Here is a 5,380-nt window from a genome sequence, read left to right as displayed (position 1 = left end):
TGTCTGAACAACTGAACAACAAAAAAATGACAAAGTATGTAAAATTTTCTTCAGACAACCCCAAAGAGGAAAAGGTTTAGGAGGCAGGAAAAATTATATCGGCCCATGTTGATAATGACTGAAGCTGCTGATAAGTATGTGAGATTCATTATGTCATCCTCTATATTTTTATATATATCTTAATTTCTCCATAATAAAAATGTGAAGCAAAAAAATCTTTGCGAGAGAGATTGTGCTTTGTTTCTCAGTCTTTAATGCATCCTCAGCATGAAGTGGGTGCACAATAGTGAACAAATGAAGGATGAAAGAGGGAAGGAATGAAACCATACATCTCATCACAGCCCCTGCTGTGCCCTCCCTTCAAGAGAAAAACTTGAAGATTCCTAAGAAGTCAAGGAAAAGTGAGACTGTGGGTGTTTATGTCCAGACAGTAGATGAGAAGTCAGAATAAAGTTGGGAGAAAATGAAGTCTGGTGCAATCGCATTAAACCATGTTCAACCTGACTCTGTGCTCAGTCTGGAGGCCACATGTGTGCCATCCCTGCCATCAAGTCAGCTCAGAAAGGACCAGGCTTTTGAGTTGCAAAAGTTTTGCAAACATGCTTTCTGTTGAGTACATATTGACTTTTCTCTTCGTGCTGCATTGAAGTTGAAAGTTCTATTGATTTGTATTTACCACAGAAAACCACTCCAACCAAAACAAATACACTATTGTGACATCTGAGAGAGTCATAACTCAAGCTTCTTGAAGGCTAGATCGTTGACCTGGGCTGCACTCCTGTGACAGGCGCAGTGTCATAGCAGGAGGTGTCCCAGAGGAGAGAATGACCCAGGAGCATGGCTCCAATGAGCTCAGCCTTCCTTGGTGTAACGAATCTCTATCAACATCTCTGGTTTCAGCTTCATGATATCGACTTGAAGGGGGTGTCAGGTTATACGGAAATTTGCAACAAAAGGCAGGTATTCTGAACATCAAAAATATTTTGGCAGTTTCGTGAATTAAAGAAAACCAGATATCTCAAGTTAAGGAATCTAGCACTTTTCTATGTACAGAAAGAGGCAAGAGTCTAGGTTCACTTTCCCATATGTATCTCAGCTATATGAGGCCAATATCCTGTGTTTTCACATCCTCAGCTCCCTTGCGGCTCACCATAGGGAGTGGCTGCATCTGCATCTGATGGCTGCCACATCCTGCAGGTGTTCTTCCTGAGTGCCCTTAGGGCTCACACTGGAGAGCTGCAGTCACTGACAACTGTGACATCCTTATTTACAGATATGGCAGGAAATTCTGTTTCTCAGTGGCAACCTTTGGTGGCCAGGGGGCAAAGGAGGAAACTGAGACTCCAAGAGTCAGACCCAAACACCTGAGCCTCAGCCCAGGACTTCAACCCCAGTCACAGCACCTCCCACACCCACAACTGTTTCTCCTCCATGTGTGGATACCCACACACTCCTCTCTGAGGGTTGTTCACCTTACTGATGGTGGTTCTGAGGGTGGGTAATGGGCCAAAGGAGCCTTGGAACAGTCCGTATTATCTCAGGAGACTAGCCTGTCACTTTCTCCCGACAGGGACAAGCTTCTGTGCCAACGGCCCTGGTGATCTGCTGTCTATCCCCAGCTCCTCTAAGATTCAGGCAAAGATTTCAACTTGAGGTGAGTGTGGAACTGCAGGTGGGGCTGGAGTCCTGGTCCCCACTCAGCTTGGTGAGTTGGCCACAGGTCATCTCCTCAAAGAACACGTGTTCCCTCATGCTCCAAGAGCTGCACATGTGGGCAACAAGCTGTGTGGTGCCAGCTCATCCTACCTGCATGACCTTGACCATGCTCTTCTCTCTGACTATATCCCTCTCTGATGCACTCCTGATCCATCTCCCCATCTCAGCTCAGAGGCCACCTCCTCCAGAAAGCCTTCCAGAAACTCCCTTCCTGCTTGCTTTATGCATGCTCTCCTGTCTAGGCCTCCTCTGACTGCCATTGCTCATGGACCCATAATCAGGGCTTCACATTTCCATCACAGGTGGAAGATGGTGAGCTCTTTCCAGGCTGGATCCAGGCTGCCAGTCCCTCGTGTCCTGATTGCCGAGTATTTGTTGAAGGAGTGAGTCAACAGGGGAATGGATAAGCGTCTCTCCAAGCTCGGAGAGCTCTGTGGCTTGGAGGCCCTAGGCATGCTGACACACTCAGTTCAATTTAGTCACTCAGTCATGTCCGACTCTTTGCAACCCATGAACCACAGCACTTCAGGCCTCCCTGTCCGTCACCAACTGCCAGAGTCCACCCAAACCCATGTCCATTGAGTCAGTGATGCCATCCAGCCATCTCATTCTCTGTTGTCCCCTTCTCCTTCTGCCCTCAATCTTTCCCAGCATCAGAGTCTTTTCCAATGAGTCCACTCTTTGCATCAGGTGGCCAGCGTATTGAAGTTTTAGCTTCAACATCAGTCCTTCCAATGAACACACCAGGACTGATCTCATTTAGGATGCACTGGTTGGATCTTCTTGCAGTCCAAGGGACTCTCAAGAGTCTTCTCCAACACCAGAGTTCAAAAGCATCAATTCTTCGGCGCTCAGTTTTCTTTATAATCCAACTCTCACATCCATACATGACCACTGGAAAAACCATAGCCTTGACTAGACGGACCTTTGTCAACAAAGTAATGTCTCTGCTTTTTAATATGCTGTCTAAGTTTGTCATAGCTTTTCCTCCAAGGAGTAAGCGCTTTTTAATTTCATGGCTGTGGTCACCATCTGCAGTGATTTTGGAACCCAAGATAATAAAGTTTGTCACTGTTTCCATTGTTTCCCCATCTATTTGCCATGAAGTGATGGGACCAGATGCCATGATCTTAGTTTTTTGAATGTTGAGTTTTAAGCCAACTTTTTCACTCTCCTCTTTCACTTTCATCAAGAGACTCTTCAGTTCTTCTTCACTTTCTGCCATAAGGATGGTGTTATCTGCATATCTGAGGTTATTGATACTTCTCCCGGCAATCTTGATTCCAGCTATGCTTCATCCAGCCCGGCATTTCACATGGTATATTCTGCATATATAAGTTAAATAAGCAGGGCGACAATATACAGCCTTGACGTACACCTTTCCCAATTTGGAACCAGTCTGTTGATCCATGTCCGGTTCTAACTGTTGCTCCTTGATCTGCATACACATTTCTCAGGAGGCAGAAAAGAGAATAAAATAATAAATTTTTCAATCTGGCTATGATATTCACCAAAGCAGATTATCAGACAAATGGGCGTATAGAGACTAGTGTCATCTCTGCCCATAAATAACTGACAGGGACACAAACATTGACAGAAAAGGCTTTCCTAGAGGCTGAGTTTTAGTTGTTTCTTCTCTTTAAAGACAAGAGAACTCAAGTCTATAAAAGTTAAGGATTGGCCAAGGACACCTGGGAAACCCGAGGCACAGTGGAGAGGCGTGATCATGATCAATTCTGTCAATAATTAATCCAATTCCAGAGGGGCCAGGCAGGACTGTGATAAGGGAGCCAGGATGGTCAGGGGTTGGGGAGGGGTCTCCAAGGAGCAGGGGTGTTGCTTGTGCTCCAGGAGAAGGGCTGAGACCCTAGAACGGGGTTTTCTGAAGGATGCCCATGGACTGCTAGTTCTTTGAACAGATAGTGTTTGAATGTCCACTCCGTGCAGAGCACTAGGAACTGAGCTGTGGAGGACACAGGCAGGCCTCTGCCCTCAAACAGCTTACCCTCTAGTGAGGAAGTCATATGGTCATATGGTGTCAGATAAGCAGAAGAAAGCTAAAGCAGGGTAGAGAGCGGTGAGGACAGAGGCAGTGAGGATAGAGGTGGGGACTCTCTGAGAAGGTGACCTGTGAGCAGAGAATGAGTGGAGTGAGGGAGTGTGCCATGCAATGGGCTGGGGAAAGGCAGGTCTAGCAGCTGACAGCAAGCGCAAAGGTCCTGAGGCAGGAAGCCACTTACATTCTAGAACAGCAGGAAAGCCAGGGTGGTTAAAGTAGAGGGAGGGAGGGGAAGGATGGTCAGAGGAGAGGACAGAAGGTTGGCAAGGGCAGATCATGTGGGGCTTCGAGGTTGTGGTGAGGAGTGTGGATTTTTTTTCTCAGAGATCTGGGGGCCATCAAGGGTCTCCAGCAAGAAATAAACAAATCTGATTTGTGATAGAGGCTGACACACCAGAGAGTATCACCAGAGGGTGACAAAGGCTGGTTCCATGGACTGAAGGGTCGGCTCAGGCCCTTACTGACATAAATTCTGGTTTCCCCCGAGACCTACCGAGTCATAATCACTAGGCAGGACATGGCCTCAGGTCCACCAGGGGAATAAAGCCTGCTGCCTCCTGGGGGCCTGCCCTGAGCTAGGTCCTGGGCAGGGTCCCCAGTGCATGATCACTTTGATTTCCTACAGCCCTGGGATGAGGGATTCTGACATCACCCTACAGAAAGGACCAAGCAGCCCAGAGTGGTTAGGTGATCTGAGGAAGGTGGTGGGGTCCTTGTGCAGCAGTGGAGCCTGGAGCTGAGCCCAGGTCTCCAGGACTCACCTGCTCAGGACACTCTGCATCTGCCCCCCCCACGCCCCCCCCACCCCCGCCCCTCGGGAGCTTCCTGCAAGTTCAATACCAGGGATGAGAAACCAGTCTCAGATGGGCTAAGTCAATCACCCAAGGTCAGGCTCTGGGATAAGAGGATTTGAGGAGGGGTCAGCTGGAGGAGGGGCTCTGAGGGTGCCTGATGAGACTGATGCTCTGTATATGAACCTAGGAAACAGTGGGGTGGGGTGGGGACTTGTGCACCATCTGGAGAGGGCAGAAGGCCCCTCCCAGGCCAGGGGACGCAGCTGGAAGAGATGCAGCTGACTTGAGTCCCGTGGTGCCTCTGGATTCCAGGGACCGGTGTGGAGGAAGCTGGATCCCCACCTCGGGGTGGGGAAAGAGAGCTTACATGCACAGGGAGGTCAGGGCACTCCAGCAGGTGCACAAGGTGCCTGGCCTTCTGTTCAGACCGGCTGTCTGTGCCGTGATCCTCTCATCCGGTCAGGAATCGGTCCCCGCCAGACTCTGGGCTCAGTCCTGACTCCACCACGAACGAGCTGCTGGGCTTTGGGCAGCCCCCTCACCTTCCTGAGACTCCCTTTTCTTCTCTATTAAATGGCAGTGTGAAAATAGTGCTCACCACCAATGACTGGTAAAAATGAAAAGAGGTTAGGATCATGAGACATTCGCACAGTGCCTGGCACAGGGCAGACCTTCCAGGAATATCACTGATGACCATTACTGTTGTCTCCTTTCCTGCTTCCACTTCCAGACCAAGGGCCCCTGAGCATGAAGGGCCCTCAGCGGTTGCCACTGGTCACTGTGCTCTTGGCTGTGGCTCACTGTCTGGCCC

This window comes from Capricornis sumatraensis, chromosome 19 (genome assembly GCF_032405125.1).
Source record: "Capricornis sumatraensis isolate serow.1 chromosome 19, serow.2, whole genome shotgun sequence".
NCBI lineage: Eukaryota > Metazoa > Chordata > Mammalia > Artiodactyla > Bovidae > Capricornis > Capricornis sumatraensis.
Note: the sequence above shows the minus strand (reverse complement) of the source record.